Below are 23504 nucleotides of genomic sequence, written 5' to 3'. Positions count from 1 at the left end.
CTCCATTGTTGCGTGACTTTTGTGACGCAGCGGCAGAACAAAAGAGACGCCATGGTGCGGCGTATATTAACGTGACGCATATGGGAGAGCATCACGTTGTAAAGCCCTGCGCCATCAGGGGGCGTTCCGGCGCAAGGGAGAGTGTTCCTGCGCAGGAACACATCCTAAAAGTGGCTGAGGGAAATCTACAAGATTTCAATCAGTCACTTTGAGGACAATGATGCGTGACTCAAACCCTGCGCCTGCTTGAAGCAGACGTACGGCTTGACGCAGCATTGGGGAGATAGGGCACCCCAGAGCATTGCTGGAGCTGCTCCATCGTTGCAACGCAACTCCAGCAATGAGCCGCCTTTACCGCACAGATGAGTAACGCTTTGGTGACGTTTTGGGCCCATGGTGCGCCGCATTGTAAATACGGCGCACCATGGGTGGTGGTGGCGTGGCGCACAATTACTGGCGCATCCCTGCTACTTTGCAGGGATGCGCCGGTAATTAAAAATCTGACCCTTAGTGTCTAGCATTACGCAGTTCTTTAAACTACACTCATACATAATTTCACAGGCCAATGAAATGAACACAAAATCGAAAACAAATAAGCATACTAGCAACGCTACTGAGAAGGAGAGCAGTGCACCTGAAATGCACAGAACATTTTGAAATATAATTTACCTACAATGTAATCAGCAGCATTAATGCTCTTGGTAAAAAACACAAATTTGCAATATAATAACACACAGAGCAGGAGAAAACAAAGTAGTAAAGAAATAGCTACTACTACTTACCAAGCCCGGGGATCTCAAGGCCGAGCAGGTCGAGCAGATCGTGTTCCCGGTCCAGGAGATCCGTCCAAAGGTGGGTGGCCTGGTTGTAGGTGCGCCAGACCCAAGACTGTTGGTACATGGCCCGACACACCTTCTCCCACCGCTTCCGGCGTTCCTGGATCCCGTACCCGCGAGCGATCTTGCCACCTGCCATGATGGTCCTGGGGAGGCGGCGCTGAACATAATAAACTAGTGCGGCACCTCCTCCGGGCTGAAGATCTCCCGGGGTGCAACCTGCTCCCCCTCAAACGCCCGCACGGGAGCCGTACACGGGGTGCGGGACCCTTCCCCTTCTCTGGATGCTTCCCGGCTCCCTTTACCATGATCTGGGCAGAAAGGAAGCTAAATAATAAAGAAAATAGAATAGGTAAGAAGAAAAGAAAAGAGTTTAAAAAAGTAGTTTAAAATTAACCAAAAGTAGCAGAAAACACAAAAATATAGAGCTAGAAAAATAGAGGGATAGATAATAAGTAAAATAGATTAAAAAAAACTTCAAACAAGCAAAGGATGGCAGAGATTCAGAGAGGATAGAAAAAGCATGCCCAGAACCATAGCAATGAATGAGAAACAAGATGGCCGCGCCCGTTCACGACCGCGTGGGTAAGTTCGCGCGAGATTTTCCTCGCGTACACACGCAAAATTGTACTAGCGAGCCGCACACTTTGCGAGATTACACATCGCGCCCGGAAACGGAAATACGTCATGCAAACAAGATGCCCACGCCCGTGAACGACCGTGAGGGTAACTTCGCGCCGTTGCGCTACAAGCGGCTCGCTAAAACGCACAAAATCTTGTGAACTAACAGGCCGCAAAAAAACAAATCGCATATTCGCACGAATTTGCGGCTTCCGAATTCGATTTCGCGCACGTTCGCGCCCCGCGAATCCCGCGAAATTGCAGCAAAACGAGTTTTGCTAAACTGAAAGCACTCAGCAGGTGCAAAAATTCAAACTCATCATTAGTAACCATTCCCTGTAGTGCTTCCTGACTGGGGCCCCTTCAGAGTTCAGTTGCTAGTTGCAACAATTGTATGACCCTGCTCTGACCCTCACAGCAGGCTCATAGAATAGCTACAAGTAGGCCACAAAGGTCCTGGAAAAACAAATTGCCCTGTAACAGAAAGCAAATTACAGATAAGGAAGCAGGTGCCAGACTGGAATTTTAAAACAGTGACAAATTAATAAATCAACCCCAAATTATTTCATGTCAGTTGAAGCAGGGTAGGTGTGCTTGCTTTTCCCCCCATAATCTACAGTATGATGAACCAGAGGGTGGCATTGATGTACCAGAGGGTGGCATGGGTGAAACAGAGGGTGGAAGTGGTGAAACAGAGGGTGCTGGGAACCTGTGATGATGAACCAGAAGTAGAAACAACATAGTCGCGACCGTTGCGAGCCGACAAGTAAGTTCGCAATTGCGAACTGGTACAAAACCCTCGCGAACTGGCAGAAACCCTTGCGAACACAACAAAAAATCCGCAAATTCGCGAGAATTCGCGGATTTTGCGGATTGCGAGTTCGCAAATACGCAAATTCGCGAACGCCAGATTCGCAAAATTCGCATATGCTTACTCATCATCACCATCATTATCCGGCTGCTGAACATTGCACTCCATAAGTGGTAGGCTTCCTGGAACCTTCCTTTTCCCTAGCCTGGTCTTCTTGAGATGTCTCTCCCTCTCATGCTCAGATCGTTCTGGCTCCCAATTGAGGTCAAGATCATCAGAAGGGATGCTTTTCGAAGAACTCAATGGACTAACCCTCCTTTTCCTTGGTGGGGATTTGGATAACAATAGATCTCCTGCATGAGGTGCTGCCTCTTCTTGCTCTGCATCAGGCTCAATTTCCTGAACTGCCCTGACTTCGGGAGAAACAACTACTATTGCCGGTGGTGGTTCTTGAACAACTATTGCAGGCGGTGGTTGTGGTAGTTGTTTTTGTTGAACATCTACTATTGCGGGCGCTGGTTGTTGTTCACCACTTTTCTGCTGTGTTCCCTATTGCGTGGAATGTGTACTGCTTTGAGATTGAGATAAGTTCAGGTCAGACTCAGTATCACTGCTTTCCACCATTAGGCTGGCTACCTCTTCCCCACTCATCTGCTTGGGCCTGGGGTGGTGGCTTGGGCCCACTGATGCGGAGGTGATGGCCCCAGCTTGGACCCCGGTCACTGCTGCTGCAGACGTACTTTTTTTTCTCCCAAAAAAGGTTTTCGGGTCAACACCAGACTTAAGTGTCACTTCCTTCTTCTGTACTTCCTTCTTCTCAGCAACTTTCTTGGTCTTGGAGGACCTGGTACCTGCTTTCTTTGGGCCCATCTTCTTCAGATGTCAGCAGCAGCACTCAGTTGCACAAGTTGCTGTGAATGATGTCTGGTCAGGTTAGTCACTCACACCACACGTGACGTAGTACAGAAGGACGTCCGTCTGGCAGTAGAACAGGCGATGAATGATGACAGACACCTCCTCTTCAGTCTTTTGTGCACCTACAAGCAAAGAAGGCAGAACAACATCAGTCGAATATGGATTTCTTGTAGCTTTAATTACTACTAGAAGTATTAGTACATCCAGTAAGAGTAAGAATAGCAAATAATTAAAATGCAAATATAGTGGAAGTGGAACTTGTTTATCCATAATTTGTGCATCATTTTGGATGGATGCAGCATCAGTGACCTGCAGCAGATAGCAATGGGGATGTGAACAGTAGTAAGCCAACAGGAACAATGGCAAGGCACAGGCCAATTTGTCAAAAACAAAACAGTACACTACTAGCCACCACAGCTCCACATGGGCACTCATCACAGGTACATGGGTAAAGGCCAGAAAAAAATAAACTCAACCAGGCCTATATCCCTCCCTATATGGCCAGAAAAAGAGGATGCCTACATCACAGCTTAATGCAAAAAAGAAAATCCCCATGGATACAAGGTTTGAAAGTTACACAACAACACAAACAACAAAGGCATTTGGAGTTTTCCCCCAAACAGTTAACTACACCCCAAACACCACATTTGAAAATTCAATGCATTGCCAGCCATGCCCTAAATGATGTTAAATTCAACAGATAAAATGGAAACCGCTACATCAAGCATCCCCGCTGACTATCTCTGGGACTCTAGGCCTACTGGCAGAAATAAATCACACAACTTTGTAGGCCTGCGGCAAAAAACTAAACCAGGATGGAAGGTCACACAAAATGGCCGCATCCACATGGCCTGGCCAGTGCCACCCCCAAAAACATGAAAAGAAAGAGAAGACAGACAATACATTCCTATGGCAAAAGGACAATGCTTGGCTTGACAAAATGGCCGCCACCAAGCCGCCCACATGGTCAGGCCACCCTCAAACAACAAGGTACATAGAGGACAGAAACAGTAAGTGGTCCATGCTCCAAAAACTACAAGCAAATTACAACCTGAGGAGTTTCTTTTAGCAAAATGAACAGCATCTACATTTTCGGGAACATTTTAGGCAACTCGAGAGATATTGCTCGCGAGAATGCAAATTCAGCGTGTTCGGCGGCGCGAACTGAACAAAACGTTGTGATCGCTCGCCCGAGCACGCACATTGAGCGCGTGAAGACGACAAAAACTGTAAGGTCGCGTTGAAGCACTGTGCAAACGTACCAAAACTACGCGAGCTGAATTCTAGGGTTACCTAGTGCGCAGGAAAAAGCCATATTATTCAACACACACCCAAAACCTGCAATTCAACACCAAAAACACATTTTTCTAATTAATCCAAAGCCATCCATGATCCACATGATGTTACACTTACAACTTAAACACCCCTATAACAGTTGAACAACTTTCATGCACCCATGATGAGGAGGACTCTAGTAGTACCCTTGGGCCTACCTACTGGCACAGTAGGCCACAAGCTTGGAGGCCTATGGCAAAAACACAGAGGCTGCTACTAGTACTAGGAATTATAATGGCCGCCCACACATGGCCTGGCCACCCCCAAAAACATAAAAAGAAAGACAAATAGACAATACATTCCTATGGCAAAAGGACAATGCTTGGCTTGACAAAATGGCCTCCAAGCCGCCCACATGGTCAGGCCACGCTCAAACAACAAGGTACATAGAGGACAGAAACAGTAAGTGGTCCATGCTCCAAAAACTACAAGTAAATGACAACCTGAGGAGTTTCTTTTAGCAAAATGAACAGCATCTACATTTTCGGGAACGTTTTAGGCAACTCGAGAGATATTGCTCACGAGAATGCAAATTCGGAGTGTTCGGCGGTGCGAACTGTACAAAACGTCGTGATCGCGCGCCCGAGCACGCACATTGAGCGCGCAAAGAAGACGAAAACTGTAAGGTCGCGTTGTAGCACTGTGCATACATACCAAAACAGTACAGGCCTCCCCCAATAATAATTTTTAAGAAAGATTGAGAAGCACAGAAAACTGTAGTTAAAAAAATAAAACATTTACAGTACACCAATTCTCAATTCTCAAACTTACTTGTGAAAGAGTGATCCTTCCAGCTCCAATTCCAAATGAAAGTGAACACCACATGGACAAAGCACTGGAAGGTGCCTGGTGGACAGGAACAGGAAGTTGGAGACTCAGGGGCACTTCATTTCTCTTGAAAAAAAGAGTAGAAACAAAAAGAGGACTCCTAGCCCAAACAAATACAGCCAAATCACAATCTGAGGGGTTAAATGAACATTTTTGAGAACATTTTACCATGCTCGAGAGATATTCTGTGCCAGACTGCAGTTTCTGCGTGTTCGGAAACGCGATCTTACCTACATAGCGCTGTAAGGAAGATCGCGCGTCCTAATGACGTGTCCGCGCGTCCGAATGACGTTATCGCGTTCTCACAGTCGGGTTGGATTGTGCGGCCGGATTCCAAACATCGTAGCGAACGCGACCGGGAGAGAAAAGCGAGAAAGCGAACGCAGAACCACGGTAAGTCATTACCGCGCACGCGAGAATGCTATTTAGCGCGCGAGGAAGAAAAACCACTACGCTACGCTGTAGATTGCGAAGTAGGCGACAGCTTCGCGCTCTCCGCGAAGTGCGAAGTTGCCGAAACTTCGCAAACTCCGCAAACGGAGTGTAGTTCTCCGCCCAGGCTTAATCAAGACAGTGGATACTGTCGAAACGCGTAATGGTAGGCATGCTGAGCGAAAATATGCTTGAATAAACTCACTTTGTTTGGCACCAAGTAAACGGGTTCCTCTCTTGGTCTTTCCAGTCCGGTGGAACGTGGCAGGGCTGGGATTGTTTGGCGAGTTCTTTCTTTATTGCTTGCACCAGAAGGCTTTCATTGGTGCAAGAGGAACCCCTCCCCCTTGAGAGGCTCGGCGGCAGGAAGCAGAGAGCTCTGTTCACTGAGCTACCCATTGCGAGACTTCGGCGTGGAGTTAGCCGCCAGGAGCCCCTGGACACTGTGGAGTCCTGCCTCAAAGAGGGAATCGCAGCCTTCTGTTTTGAGGAGCGGACGGCGTATGTGGTAATCCCAGGAGGTAGGAGATACAAGATTGTCTGGCGAGGAGTGTGCCGGGACTGTAATCAGGACCTAGCAAGACGTACTTTTTGCATACTGTGGATACAAGATCTAAACAAAGTGAAGTGCTAATTTACAAGTTGCTACAACACAGCTATGTCCGCAGATGTGTTGCGAAGCAGGGAAGAGGCGTCCGGCCTCGTATTTGTGAAACCCCCGGCTGGGGGAGCTGACTCAACACGGCAAACAACCATTGGAAATGAAAATCCGACTGTAAGAAATCTATACAGGAAGTTGGAAAAGCTCAAACTCAAAGAACAATCGAAGTGGTGGGAGAACAAATCCCTGAATATGTATTTGCAGGAGGGAAGGGTACCTAGAGGATTACGCATTAGTCTCGCCCCAAGCTATGAAACACCAGACCCGGATATGCTTTCAGAATGGGCTGAGGCAAATTTGGAATCGTCAGCTAAATTGATGACCATCTTGGTGAAGTATGCCGAGTCTGATCGATGTAAGTTTCAAGCCCAGATTGAGGAATTGGAGGAAGAAATAAGTGGCATGGGTGCGAGCGAGGCTATTGACAAAATGCAAGCTGAGATGACATTTAGGCTGAATAAAGAGGAGGAAGTTATAAAAAAACGAAAGGCTTTCAAATTCGAGCGGAACCGCTTGGATTATCTGCATGGTCAAATCTTTACTTATGCAAAGCGATATGAGAGCGTTAAAGCTAGAGCCAGGAAAACACGCATTATTCCACCTGGCAGCACCCCTGCTATTCCGTCCTCGTCAGATGCGAGTTCAGTAGGAAGCGAATCTGAAAATGAGGGAGCCAAAAGCATGCCGTTAGGGTTTACCGTACTGTCCCTTGCTCAGGAAGTGAGCTGTATGTGCCAGGACCGTCGGGACATATTGAGACCCAGGGTACAAATTGGTGGTCAAAACACCAAAGGGCCAACTGGAAACGAGGCAAAAGGAGAAAATGTTGTGCCAGGAAAAACAAACAGCAACCAAAAGCCTCAGAAGGGTCGCTGGAACAAAAAGGCAGCAAAAACACAGGCGGCAGACCCTGCTGAGTAATGAATCTCACAACGCTAGCCCTCACGGACAAAGAAAAAAAGATCCTCAGTTTAGGTTTGACATATTGCCCTCCCTGCAATTTTAATTACGCTGATGTAAGGATGTTGCCTTCCATTTTGTTAGGAAGCTTAAACTCAAGAAATATTTTAGGATACAACCTACCAAGAAGAAAAAACCTGGGGAAATTGCAAATAGCCCACTTCTCCTTGAAGCTGGAGATGGGTCCGACTTTGATGATATATGGGCCTTGCAGGAGGAGACACATCCATCAATACCAGTCCCTCTAGCTAGATCAAGAATTGACCAGGCGGTTTGCGTCACTCCGTTCAAACCGAAATCTGTATTCCTCCCAACTATGACTCATGACAACATTGATGTTTATCAGAATCTGGTCACAAAAGACTTGAAAAAATTGTACATCGCAACCAACAAGAGACACATGGTGGTCAACAATTTGAATCAGAGTTACAATATTCCAATAAAGAAACTAAAATCCAACAGCAATATTGTGATCTGCCAAGCGGATAAAGGCGGCAACGTAGTTCTGTGGCCCAGACAGATGTACATACAAGAAGCAGAATCACAACTTCATGACCAGTCCTGTTATAGGAAAAGCAACTTGGGAGCAATAAGATTAGCATGGCAAGATCAAAATGCTAAACTGGTTGCATGGAAAAGTGGAAACTTGATTTCTAAGGAAGAATTTGGGTTTCTCAAAAAAGATTTTTCAGTCATACCCTCATTCTATTTGCTTCCCAAAATACATAAACGTTTGGACAATCCCCCCGGAAGACCTATAATTTCAGCTATTAATAGCTACACGCAAAATATGTCAACATATATTGACTACTTTCTACAAGACAGTGTAAAGAGTCTGAGCTCTTATGTACAGGATTAATCTGACTTTGTAAGGAAATTAAGTACTATTCGTGGAATTCAAATTGTGTACTCATGACATTGGACGTTGCATCATTGTACACATCAATATGCCACAATGATGGCATTAGAGATGTTAACTACTACCTGAACAGACGTGCAATCAATTTTTCTGCACACAACTCTATGTTGATCGCTATGATCAAAATCTGTTTAGAACAAAATTATTTTTTGTTTAACAATTAGGCATATCAACAAACCAGAGGGGTAGCTATGGGGGCCTGTTTTTCTCCCAGCCTAGCGTGCTTGCACATGGGCTGGTGAGAGCAACAGGTCCTCATGGTACAACATCAGGCTACTATGGAGAGCCATGTCCCCCTGTACCTGAGGTACATAGATGACCTCTTTTTCATATGGCAAGGTACAATGCAGGGAGCTAGCGGGTTTGTAGAACAGCTTAACACCAATAACTTAAATCTAGAATTTACGTCCACAATGAGTACATTATGTGTATGCTTCTTGTACATAGAGGTATATATAGAGTCAGGAGCACTAGCGACTAGGCTATATAGGAAGCCAACTGCGGGTAACACCGTCCTGCACGCGGCCAGCCAGCACCCCCACCACTTGATACGGAGCATCCCCTTCGGGGAGATGCTTCGTATCAAGAGAATTTGCAGTAATGAAATTGAGTGTTCCAGGGCCCAGGAAGCTAGTATACAATGTTTTCTGGCACGGGGATACTCAGAGGGTGTACTATTGAAGGCGATGGACCGCTCTAACATCATTTCTAGAGCCCAGGCTTTAGCTCCAAAAACTGTGTCAACAACATCTCAGCCAGACACCGTTTCAGACTCCTCTAGAATCATTGTTACTTTTAACCAACAACATAAGGAGATCCGGAAAATTTTCAGCCGTAACTGGAACTTGGTGACAGGGGATCCTGTCATTGGTGGTCTGGTCGGCAGAAGACCGGAACGTTCTTTTAGAAAGTCCACTTCTATGTCTGACAGGCTTGTAAAGAATTACTTGGAACAACCCATCTCAAAGACATTTATGGCACTGAGAAAGGGTTTCAAAAAATGTTCAAGTTGCAAAGCATGCAAAAATGGTTGCAGCAGAACACAGTATTCTACACCATTTAAAGATAAACCTGTACCAATTACAAAACAGCTCTCTTGTAGGACTGAGTTTGCAGTTTATGTGCTGCAGTGTCCTTGTGACCTCCGGTATGTAGGGAGTACCCGACTGCCGGCTCACAAGAGGATACTGCTGCACATAAGAGCAATTACCACCAAGGACCTGTTCTACCCTGTGGCACACCACTTTCAAAGTACTCACGAGAGTGACCCCAAATATCTCTCTTACTATGTTATTGATTACATATTGCCTCTCAAAAGAGGTGGCAACAGAGATGCACTTTTGAGGGTCCTGGAAACTCGCTATATCCGTGAATTAGACAGTCGTACCCCTGGGGGGCTGAACGCTCGCGAGGATCTGTATACCTGTCTGTGAATCATCAACATTTGTATTAACATCTAGGAGTATTATTATACTCAAGGTAACAGATATATTTATCTCATTTCACTTAATCCTGCAGCCACATTTGAATCTTGAACAGTCTTTTCGTTCCTAATTGCCATGGTTTTAGCTGGTTCGGAACATCAGTCAGACGGCTAAAATTGGTAGGGAGGGGCTCCTCCCTCTATACTGAGAAAATTTCTTTAAAATTATTTTAGATATGTGTATTTGACTATTTCACTTGTTGCACTTTGCACTTTATTAATAGATTTTGCACTTAGCTGTGATAACTGTTCCTTGCCACGATATGGGAGAAAATGACAACTTGCTTATGTTTACAGAGGTCATTGTTTACATTTGCACAAAACACTTTAATGTAGATCCCCACTTGGGATTTATATTGCACAGGTTTTTACTTAGGAAACTTGGTCTTTAATGTAATGACATCACTTATTGTTTTTAGGATATTTTATGTATTTATATATTTATTAATTTATTTATATATGTATCTATTCTATTGCTTGATGTTGCACATTTGTATATATTATATATTACATGAGGGAATTAAGATCCACTTTGGGTTGTATTTGTGACCGATAAGACTCTGATAATAATTGCAGTCTTTTTTCTGTTTCCTTATCTGGAACCTGTGAATGTGTGGGTGGGAACTATTAGTCCGCCCTTAGTGTTCTGTATTTAAACTTCCCATATGGCTTTGCGATCACATCATGTGATCAAGACAGTGGATACTGTCGAAACGCGTAATGGCGGGCATACTGAGCGAAAATATGGTTGAATAAACTCACTTTGTTTGGCACCAAGTAAACGGGTTCCTCTCTTCGTCTTTCCAGTCCGGTGGAACGTGGCAGGGCTGGGATTGTTTGGCGAGTTCTTTCTTTATATATATATATATATATATAGATATATATATAGATATATATATATATATATATATATATATATATATATATGTATATATTTATTGATTTTATGGCAGAGGAAAGTTGCACAGTGGAAGGTACAAACAGAAATATTACGTATAATGCCAATCAACAGGTCATCAATAAATCACAAATGAGAAAGAAAGATAACACTAATTAACGTCTAAGCAACCTGATTATATCCAATTTGTTATAGGAAACCATAATTTTTGACCAAAAATCTTTTTTTCGAACCTTAAGTTTATAGACTGCATTTTCTAATCGATAAACACTTAATAATTTTGATTGCCAATCATGGAACATTGGTGGGTCGGCGTCTAGCCATCGTGAGGTTATACAGAAACGAAATACAGACATAGCAATAAAAACAGAACCTTCTTCTTCAATCATCCTTTCTATTTGATCAGTTTGAATTCCAAATATTACCAAGTCAGGTGATAAAACAACAGTCGATTCCAAAATAATATTTAAGAATTATTGTACTTTGGTGACGAATTGGGTTAACTTGGGACATCAGAAAAGCATATGAGTTAAGTTAGCAGCCAGAAAACCACAACAATTACAATTAATACCCTTTAAGACTTCCCATTTCAACAGTTTAGAAGGTGTATAGTACAAATCAAGAAAAGACATGTAATGCTGACTCTTAAGTGATCCGTTAAATAACACCTTAAAACCAACCTCTAGAGATCTTGATATATCAATTCTGTCTATCCCTAGATTTCTTTGCCATTTATCAGTTAATGCTTCAAGGTCATCTGGAATTTTATCTAACATCATATGATACAATATCCCAATTCGTACTTTTTTCTTAATGCTTTCTAAAATATCTATTTTATTCATAGATTCGGTAAATAATATGTTTTTTACTCCAAAAAACTGCGTATCTGTAAGAATTTGAAAAAGTCAGCTTTGTTGATATTGTACTTTTTCTGGACCTCAGCAAATGATACAAATTGATCATCCTGATACATCGACCCGAGAGAACAGATCCTGAGATTATTCCATCTAATCATCACAGAATCGTTGAAAATTTTAGGCAAAAGTGGATTCTTCAAGAGGGGTGTATAAAAATTAAGTGTGGACAAAAGATTACATTTGTTATTGATTTGTTTCCATACTTGTTGTACTGAAATTAAAATTTCGAAGAGTAATTGCCCAATAATATAAACGGAAATTCGGGACCCCTAAACCTCCTCATAATTTCGGAAGAGTACACCATTTAACGGACCTCCTGGTTCTTCGATATCCCCATAAGAACCTGGAAATAATTCGGTCTAATTTACTAAAAAAAGCCGAAGAAAAAAGAAGAGGAATGGTGCGAAAAACATATAGAAATTTAGGAAAAATATTCATTTTGATTACATTAGTGCGTCCCCACAAAGATAAATGTAAGTTGTTTAGTCTTTCAAGTGTACTGTTCGTGGTCGCTAATAAGGGGTCAGATTTAAGTCCTACGATTATCTCCACTTTGGCAAAAATTGTAATGCCGAGATATGTGGCAGTGGGAACCAGTATGACATCTTCTGGTCTACCTAAAGGCGAATGGATTATCTGTGTTTTTGCAGTATTTAATTTATAACCTGATAATTCGCCAAATTCGTTGGCCAGTTCTGTGATTTTGGGTAAAGATAAAGCGACATCATAGTGACAATAGCCACGTCATCAGCGTATGCAAGGATTTTATGTTCCTGCTGATGCAACACAACAGGGGGAATTCCTGTTTCTTTCATTAGAGTATTCAGGTATGGCTCGATATACAGCGCGAACAAGAGAGGGGAGCAGGGGCACCCCTGCCTTGTTCCCCTAGTAATTAGAAAAGATGTAGATGTATCAGTTCCTATTCGAATAACTGCCTTAGGTCTGGTGTATAGCGCCTGAATGGCAATTATATATTCTAAGGGAAACCCCCTCCATGTGAGAACAGACCACAGGAAACCCCAGTCGCCCCTGTCAAAAGCTTTTTCGGAGTCTAACAGAATGACGCCGATTTGGGGATCCTGTGGCCTGCGCCCAATCTAAAAGAGTGATTATACGTCTGATGTGATCTGTAGTGTCCCTTTTCTTGATAAAACCATGTTGAATGTTTGAGACTAACATTGGCATTAAATCGTTTAGTCTGTTTTCGAAATTATTTTACTGTCTGCTGTTATGAGAGATATTGGTTGATAAGACCCTAACTTGTCAGCGTTTTTCCCCTTCTTTTTAAATATTACGATTGTAGCCAGGGACCATGAGTCAGGTGGAGATCCTAGGAAAGCTTGATGGAATATCTTAAGTAGTTCTGGTTTAAGCATATTCCTAAAAGTAAGATAGAATTCTAAAGGAATTTGATCTGGTCCCATAGCTTTACCTGGGGCCAGGCTGAGTATAGCTAATTCAATTTCCTCCCAGGTTATAAGAGTAAGTAACGCATTACTTTCAGTTTCTGTTAAGTGAATATTGTCAATGTTGTTCAGATAGTCCATGGGGTTTTTATCGTCATTAATTTCATTAATGGCTTTATTATATAGAACCTTATAGAAATCTCTAAATGCATTCAATACGCTTGTTTTAGTCTTGCAGTGTTCCCTCCAGATCTTTAATTTTCAGAATGTCATTCGATGTAGCCTTCTGTCTTAGCCTTTGTGCCAGTATTTTTCTTGTTTGTTCGCTTAATTCATAACGTTCCGCCTTATGCTGTTTATATTTAAGCGCAACCTGATCGGCCAAATAAGAATATACCAAGGCTCGTTCAATAGTCAAAAGTCGTTGCGCCTCCTCAGCATCTTGACCATGTTTAAGACTGATAGCTAATTTTACTTCTGCGTTCTTAACTTTATCAGTTTTATTCTTAAATTCAGCTTGCATCTTTTTACGCTGAAAATTAGAATAACTGATAGTTTCGCCCCTAACTATAGATTTAAGAGTATCCCAGACAGTTTGAACTGAGGCTGTGTCATTATTACGGTCAAAGAAATCTTTGATAATTTCAGCTATGTGACGGAGATAACTTTCATCGAGCAACAAACTCCTTTGAAAAGACCATTGACTGTACAGGTTGACACTTTTAGGGGAGAATAATAGTTAAAGTATAAGAGGGTTATGGTCCGAAACCAGTTGGGGTAGCAATTCAATATTCGCTTTTTCCAACGGACAAGATGAAATGAAAAAATAATCTAAGCGAACAAAATTCTTGTGAGGGATCGAAAAAAAGGTGTGGCCAGGATCAGTAGGTTGTGAATTATACCATACGACATACAGCCCATTTGCTAGTACCAGTTCTCTTAGCGCACTATATGTCCTATGTTTCCGACCTATATACTTCCTGGTAGTCCTGATATTACATTTAGAATCAACATGAACATTTAAGTCCCCACATAATATTATGGGTTGACAAAAAGTCGCTAATTCTGCATTAACCGTATTAAATACTTCATTATCGTCTAGGTTAGGACCATATAAACAGCATAAGGTAAATTTATGACCTTCAATAATAATTTCAGCCAACACCCATCTGCCCCATTTATCAGCGACTGTTTTAAGACATTTACCAACCCTTGGTTTCATACATATTGCGACTCCTCTTTTATTCCCAGTTTGCTTCGAACAAACTAAAAGCTCAAGACCCAGATTCTTTAATATATTACGTTTATCCCAAGAAATATGGGTTTCTTGTATACATAAGATGTTGAGGCGAAGCAACTGAATTAATCTGGATAGAACCCCTACTTTTTTGATGTACTTCAGGCCATTGACATTCATTGTGCAGATTGTAATCTTCTTATCCATTTTGAAGTAAATCGAAGTTCGGATACAAAGATGAAATTAACAAAATGATATTCTTTTCCATAGATTCAGGCAGAAAAATCATAAGAGAAGCTATATATGCTATTTGTACACTGGCAACTGCCTCTGCCTTACACCCCCACCACCACCCTTGTGCCACCCACCCCTACCCCACCTGAAACCCTCCCCCCACCCTCCCCATCATATGAGGCTCAGGAACAGCCAGTTCCTGATGAGTATGGAGTGCCGCGTCCCCTCGCCCTCAGCTATCCTGGAAGAACAACCAAGCCAGATAAAGAGAAAAAAGAAGAAAGAAAGGAGAGACAAAGAATATTTGTACTAACGATAAGAAGAAGAGAGGGAAAAAAGGGCTTATTGTTCATATCGCTTATCCTTGTCTAATAACAGATTCATAATGATTCTAAGTACTCCTTAGCTTTCAGTTCAGGTTGAAAAAATTTAGTCACCCCTTTAAACAGTATTTTCAGTTTTGCTGGGTTTTGCAAGAAGACAGTAGCCCCTTTTTTCTGAAAGTCTGGAATGAGGTGACGCAGATGCCAACGCTTGGATACCATAGCTTGACAAAAGTCTGGCCTCACGAAAAATTCACAATTCTTGGCTACCGCTTTTTTATCAGGTCTGGCTAGTGCATACATTTCTTCCCTAGCAAGAAAGTTATTAAAAGAAACTAACATCTCCCTAGGAAATTCTGTCATCGTTTGATGTTATTTCCTTATTACAAACAGAAATCTATGTGCTCTCTGCACTTCTTGAGACCAGGCCCAGGATACCAGGTCAGGAAAGGCCTCGTTTAGTAACTCGACAATAAACATTCCTGCATCTGACCCCTCCTTTTTCTCAGGTATATCAAGAAAACGTAGGTTATGTCTTCTGGACTGGTTTTCCAAACCTGCCGGTTGTGTTTTATCCAGGACCCCGATCAATATTGTGACCTCATGGCCCTATACGGCTATAATCAATACATATCCCTATACTGGCATAGCGATCAGAGCCATATTTCAGTAACTCGTCTCTGCAGCTCATGACAGTCCATGACACAGCAGAAGCCATTTCCTTAGATTCCTAGATAGCACACCGAGTTCTTTCGACATACCAAAACCCCAGCAACCTGGGATTAGTAATAGAACTCCTGCGAGCACTGTAAGAACGACCAGTTCTTAGTGACATCTTTATTGACGTCTTATGTCCAAAAACCTACGTCAAACTCAGCACCTTTGAGGTATAAATATACCAACGTTGCCTTAAGCAAGCACACGGTGGTGGTGAATACTGGAGCCGATCGGCTGTCCCCTTGCAGAGCCCAGCAGATGCGAGAAGCCCACGGACGCTGCCCCTCCTCCTTGACGCGCTGAGAAAGACGCTGTCTTTTCTCCTGCCGAGAAAATCCAGCTCCGGCGTTTCCAGCCTACCCGTGCGGGTGACTGGGATATCGGGTCCTAAACAGGAGATACCAGACCTCCTGCATTCTATTCCAGAGGTATGGTGCTGACTAAACCCTTAGAGAGAATTCTTGAAACAAACTCTTGGCAAAACCAACTTAACTTAAGCTACTTCCTCCCTCCCACGTATTAGACTTAGGTCAGGTACACTGGGGTAGGCGTAGTTAGAAGCACTAGTTGAGGTCGTTAGCCAATGTATATATGAATGTATATCTTTTATTCATTTTAACTATCAATGGCTAAGAAACCATATCAATGCTTTTACAGTATTATTTCGTAATACTCCTTTTACTGTACTCACTTTTTATAATAACAAGTCTTGCAATTGTGGCAATTAATTTCTCTTGCATGAGAAGGAAGACTGCTCAATAAATAATATCTTTTATTGAAAACGCCCGTCTCTCTATTCTCTGCATTCTGGTGAAAGCAAATCTGCACAACTGACTGAGCTAAATAGCTGTCTATTGTTTCACACGACTCTAGAGATTGACTCTTATTCTGAGGAGCAAAGTTGTCATGTTTATGCGGTTGTCGGAAGCTGAATACCTTCTTGTCTGAGCCAGGGAAGCTGATCACTTCCTATTCAGTCAAGAAAGTTTCCAGTGACCTCTGAGCTAGCTGGCGCAAACCTAAATTAAGTCTAACATAGTCAGTAGAGACCTAGAAGACCGCAGTCCTACGTCTACACTGCTCGATATGTTATTCCAATGCGCAGGGCCTATAGAGAAAATTGGAACTACACTACATGGCGCCCAACGTTTGGTAAGGCGATAAAACTAACGCAAGACGTTAGAGTAACTCAGTCGTGCTTTTCACACAGACCCTTTCTCCCGTAAATACTCCAATAGACGTCTGGAGTGGGTGAAAGGTTAAAATCCGCCGGAACTTAGTAGGAAGAGATTCCTATGTAAAGTTTCTGGTTTAGTCAACGTCGAAGGATACAGTGTTCCAAAATATTGTGCACCTAATCTTTTGTTTCCTTGAAACCTGATCTGCGACAAAAACTTTTTCTGATAGTAAAATGAGTGATGAGGAAAGGGATGCTGCTATATTAGCAAATCAACTAATGGAGGACGACACGAGTCTCCTACAGAATGACCGGAATGCAATCCTCATTCCGGTCAACATTAGAAAATCTATAACTTCAAAACTTATGGAAAACAGACTGACATCACAAGGTGGTACAGTCATTTTCGTGATAGAGGCACACGAATATCGGCAGACAGAGGTATTCTATTCTTGGATAAACTTTCCAGCGGCAAACGCTACAACACACGAGTTTCACCATTACAAAATAGAGGAACCACCAGAAGAGTACGCTCCTTTCGAGGAAATTGAAACCCCATTAAAATACCAAGAGCACCTGCTCTGGTTTAAAGGCGCCCTAAAACATAATGATCACATTACTAGGCTCGGTCCACTAGGTAGACCAGGAGCAACGTGGCCGGTTCTAGCCAGCTACACACCACATCCAGACATTGAAAAGATGTCAAGGGAAGAACTTTTAGCACAGCTAAAATTACTGATTAAAATACATAGACAGGTAGTCCAATACGTAATGCGGACTGCAACAGTCCAAACAGCTGTTAATGTTCCACAGCTGACCCCTCATCAGGGGAGCACAAATAAAATTACACCACAGAACATACAATCACGTCTAGGAAAAACTCCCGCAAAACGGGAACAAATTCCTTTCTGGTTAGCACAGAAAATTACTCAAATAGAGGCAGTATTCCCGAATACTACCCCTATTGAGAAACACAGAATTCTGACTATCTGCCTTCCAATGGGGGTCGCACCACATGTGGAGGACTGTGACACTTGGGGTACAGTCTTTGCTTCCATTTACACAAAAACACATGGTGTTCCGTCCATGGCGGTAATACCAGATGTGCTAAAACAAATTCAGAATGAATACGGTCCAGAACCTGCTTTAACTCTTGGTATGAAATTACTGAAAGACTTCAAGCAGGTCTTGGCTATATTACTAGCCAACATAAAAGGAGAAGCAGCATCTGTGGCGATCCGCCAGAAATTGAAAGAAACAGATATAACAGATCAACCAATTGAGCTTGCCAGAATTATAGAAAAATGCTATGAAGAATTAGGCAGAGATAGTTTGGGTGGGAAACCAGTAAAACCCCAACTACTCGAAAATCCTGAAAAATTATTTATTAAAAATAATCTAAACACTCCTAAAAAGAGCTGGGATGGAAATAAACAATCCACTCCCAAAGAAAAAGTTTTCCAGTCCAGAGGAAGGTCTCCTCGGCGGAGGGAAAGAACTCCGACTCGAGAACACCAGTCTCCCCAGAGGGAACACTCTGAGAAAAGATATAACCGTAGAAACAGGGATAACTTGAAAAAACCTGATAGATATCAAAGTATTGATACACGTCCCTCTCGATCTTTTTCGCAGAAATCGGAAAGAAGAGGATGGTCAGACCCAAGGGAAGAGCACACCAGGTCCAAAGACAAGGAACCTGCTCAAAGTAAAAAATTACAATTCCCAAGGAAGAAGGTAGCCTGTATTAGAGTAATCGAACATGCCGAGAATACTGAGGACACAGCTGAAAAACGGAGAGTGGGCACAGACAATGCTAGACAGTGCAGCAGAAATCAGCATAGCTCGCAAGATCCTGATGAGTCATCTGGAGACAGTGGACATGAATGAATACATTCAGGTAGAAACTGCAGACACCAGAGTTAGCGAACCTCATAAGATATACGAAATAACACTGCGTATAGAGGGAGATAAGACTAGAAAAATAAGGGGTCTATTTTGGGATAACCTCTATGACATCCTGTTAGCCGAGAAAGATTGGCCCCCAGAGTTTGTCAGGGAGTGCCCTCATGGCGAAGAAATGATTATGCCTGCCTTCTCAAATCACATTCCAATTCACACTAAATATATATATGCAAGGAAATGGGCAGTAGCCCAGGCACCAGCATTTTATAAGAATCATGTAGGATGGGATGAGGACTCTCCTCATCACAAAATCCAGTTAAAAAGTCAATTAACTGCACAAAGGCAATACCCAATTAAGCAAGAAGCTAAAAACCAAGTCAGGGAGATTTTAGATCAACTTGAATACCAAGGTGTAATTGAAACATGCACCTCTCAAATGAACAATCCTTTGTTTCCTGTCTCCAAACCGGATGATTCGTATCGTCTAGTCTTGGACTACAGACACCTTAACTCATGTTGCAAAACATTTGCGGTACAAAATTCGCGCAGTGCGGCACTAATGAATAACATAGTTCGCAAAAAATACAAAACAACATTAGACATATCTAATGGGTTCTTTTGCCAAAACATTTCACCAGAAAGTAGGTACTTGACCGCTTTCTCAATAATGGGGTCACAGAAATATTTCTGTAGACTCCCACAGGGATTCAAGAACAGCCCTGGACTATTCTCAGCCAGAGTAACAGAGTTACTACAAATATATGATGATGAGGCATTATCTTATGTCGATGACATCTATCTCACAGACGACGGCTTGGATACTCACTTGAAAAGGGTGAACACCATAATACTTGGGTTCGCAGCAGAGGGTTACAAATTCAACTTTAAAAAGTCACGAATTGCCCATCTAACAGTCTTATTCTTAGGATACAAACTATCAAAAAAGCCTAGCGGACAACTTCTTAGAGAAGTGCGCTGTACTCCAAGCACCGAAGACGCTGAAGAACTTGCAATCGATTCTAGGCTTCCTGAATTTCGGAAGAACTTACATTCTAAACTACGCAGAGAGGATTAAACCTCTCTACGAATTAATTAAACCTGATTTTAAACCAATCAACTGGACTCAAAAACACATGGAAATTTTGAGATCATTGCAAACAGACATGTTAGCTAAAACAAAATTAGAAACACGTGACAATACACGCAACCTTGTAATCCGGGTCATCCTAGGAAGATGCGGATTCACGTGCCTGACCTCTAATGAGGGAGAAACAGTACCAATAGCTTACAAATCACATTTGTACACACAAGCAGAAAAAACATTTAGTCTCACAGGAAATACTGTCAAGTCAGTGCAAACTGCTATAGCGAAAGAACGAGCACTAGCACAAGGCAAAAGGATCACTGTTCTCACAGCAGAATCCGCCTTCGAGGCACTATTCAGCCCAGTAAACCTGCCTACAGTGTCACTAGATCCGAAATGGATACAGTGGGCAAATTCTCTTGCTGCAGAAGACGTGAAATACTATTTCGCCCCGCACATGAAAAAACGGAATGATTTAAAATATGAAAAAGAATATCCTCTGCCAATCGAAATTCTCCCTCTAGAACAGTACTCCTGTATAATCTATGCAGACAGATTTGTACAGCATTACAATGCAGAAGATAAATCCTACAATGCAGCCGGCGCGATTGTTAAAGGTCGCTGGCTCTGCGGTAAATTCAGACTGAAAATAACAAAAACTGAATCACTGAGAAAATGTTCGGCTCAGCGAGCTGAAATCAAATCTTTAAAGATGGCGCTTGAAAATGCCGAACGTGAATTCCCGACACTAATCGTGTGCGATTCGCATTTTTGCGTCAATTCTTACAATAATGATTTGGAGAGCTGGGTTCAAAATGATTACAAAGACAACACAGGTGCCACAATCAAGCATTAAATGCTTTGGAAACAAGTAGTTCTTTTTTAGAAAGAACTACAAAAGTCTCATGTGATACACACTCTGAGTCATCAACGTGATGGCGTTCACGTTGCAGGGACTTCATTGGCTAATTCAGCCACAACAGAAGCAACTAAACCGGCTTCCGTAGCCACAAAAAAGCGTTCAGAAAAATACATAGACGGGGAAACCATGCTGGCAGTAAAAACGTCTTCAAAAGGCAACTGTTCAGCGTTACCTGTGAACTATCCACTCAATTGTATATACGTAATTGATGCAAACTCCATTCCTTTTGCTCGAATCCCTGGAGTGGGGGATAGGGTAATTCCAAACACGAATCGGAGAAAGTTATTAATAGCAGACGCACACATGGGTGAAGGTCCAAGGCACAAACAGATGAAGGAATCTCTGACCGAATTACAATCAGTATACTGGTGGCCGGGGATGAGCCTACACCATTATAAATTTGTAAAAAACTGCCCAGACTGCGACAGAGACCGCAGTAACGAGTCAAGCGGAGTGATGCCATGGCCATGTATGATGGTAGCATAGAGCTATCTACACATGCAATCCAGCGTCCTATTAATTGTTTAAGACTAGATTCACTTAAAAATGTGGCCCCAGCGCTTGGCTGACGCCAGAACTGTTATAAAAGATTTGCGAGTCTTTATCGGCACATACGCAATTGCCATGCTTCATTCTGACCATGGTCCTGCTTTTAGCTCTCGAACTTATAAGAAGGCCATGACCAGCATGGGCATTGGATTGCGATTCTCTTGTCACTTCCATCCTGAGGGAAACAGCGTAGTGGAAAGAAAAAAATTAGACATAAAGCAATCTATAACAGCAAAGGTATTAGGTTCGGGTGATGGGTGGGTCAAACATTTAATAAGTGTCCAACATAGTCTCAACAACTTGCCAAGAAATTCTCTAAAAGGTTTCAGCCCGTACGAACTATTGTTCGGAACTAGAATGCATGTTCAAGACTTAGATAGCCTAGCTTCAGTGGTAGAAGATAAGAATAAAGACGTTGACATCAAAGATCGTTTGGCTGTTTTACAGGACTTAAATGAAACAAGTAAAGCCCTGAGCAACATAAAGTTAAAACAACAGCCAATCACCACTGAAGACACACCACCTGTCCCAGCAAGACCTGTCTGGATTCCAAAGATTGGGGATCTGGTCAGAGAGAAAATAGCGGTGAAGAAGGAATTTGGGCCTTCTTACAGAAAAGCAGTACCTGTCTTAGCGATCAACAGAACAAGATCAGTAGTACTACCGCCCCTTGCTGGTAAAAAGGAGAACAGAGTTGTATCAATCAACCTGGTAAAACCACAATCATGTGGCCTCTAATCAATAGCAGGCCCAGTGGACTCCCAAGAAGTAACAGAATACCCAAATTTGCAAGTATCCAAGAGGTTCAAACTGAAAGACTAATCACATTTGATACACCTGCAGTGAATAAAAAAGGACTATACAGAAATGCCATGGAACTTGTGCCTCTTGAAACCCAAATTGAAACGGTTCGTCATGAAACACCAGTCTACAATGATGTGGCATCAGAATGTGCTAGTGAAAGCCAAATGGGAAAAACAATTGCAACAATCGACAGAACTGCATCTGGCTACTTCATCAACTTCGACAACTTTTCTGAAGATCAAAGCGACCCTGAAGTGACGCCAGAAACGAAGACTTTTAAAGAAAAAGCAATAGAACTCTTTCATCAAATCAAAGAAGCATATCTGAATGCACCATTGATTGAGCATTGGATTGTATTAGGGGTACTTATACTCCTACTATGCCTAATTTTAGTTTTAATTTTAGGAAAATTTATTACAGTTCAATGGACACAGCAAGTCAGAACATCAACTTAGTTCTAAAGCCTCACAAATCATCTCACATCGAGAAAAGAGAACTATCATCAGTAAATGTCACAGCCATTCCAATAGTTTGGGACAAGACAGACTATGAAATTTATGGCCCGGTCTAGATCTTGAAATATCCTCACCAGTTTAAGGTTTCATTAAGTGAATTTGTGAAACCAAGTACATTCTCTGATGATTGGGACTTTAAAAGTATAAATGATATGATGTCGGATTTGGTGTTGTCAGCAAAATTTACAGAACATGATTATTTACAAGGTTCATCTAATTATGAACAGATGTACTGTTTTTCACATTACGCAGGCCACTACTTACATAAATCCGTTCAACCTAGAAATGTTTTTAAATATAACCAATGGGAACATTGTGCTACTCCACCTAAAAGCAGTTCAAAAACATTCTATGAGAAATTCCAATACTTCTCAGGGTTTAACACGAGTAATGCAGAAACATTTTATTATAAACTGTTGGATAAAACAGGGACGAAAACCATGCTGACAAATACTAAATTGATATATTCAGAAGCATTTTATGAAAAAATGATTACATTTGGTTTTGATTTCTGGAAAAATAACATTGAAATAAAAACCATCTGGGGTACAAAAGATTGGCAGGTACAAGGCCTAGAAGCATTATTTCGAGCCTGCATGATCCCAGAACAAATAATGTTCTTGAATGACTCAATAAAAAAAAAAACTGGTCTTGGTCTAGCCAAGATTAAAGACCTTAACAAACCATCTATTCCGAAGCCAATACCTGAAAATGCAACCACAGATATTGAATTAGACGTATCACAAATTTTAAATAAAAACAGAACACATCCTGATTGGAAAAAGTGGTTAATCTGGCCTACAGACACGAATAACTGTCAAGATAGATTCCTGAACAAAATACAGGGGTTAAAAAGGTCCAGACCAGACCCTAGATACTCCCAGAGACAACATCCAGGGATAGTAACAACATACAGTGTAGGGAAACTCTGCCTTGAATGGCTACAAACATCCACACTGGCACAAATTAAGCAACACTTGTCTTTACTTAAAGATGGTGCAGACTTGCGTGATTT

The sequence above is a fragment of the Lissotriton vulgaris genome, chromosome 5 (assembly GCF_964263255.1).
Source record: "Lissotriton vulgaris chromosome 5, aLisVul1.2, whole genome shotgun sequence".
Taxonomy (NCBI): domain Eukaryota; kingdom Metazoa; phylum Chordata; class Amphibia; order Caudata; family Salamandridae; genus Lissotriton; species Lissotriton vulgaris.
The sequence above is the reverse complement of the archived record's forward strand: the minus strand, read 5'-3'. Positions refer to the sequence as shown.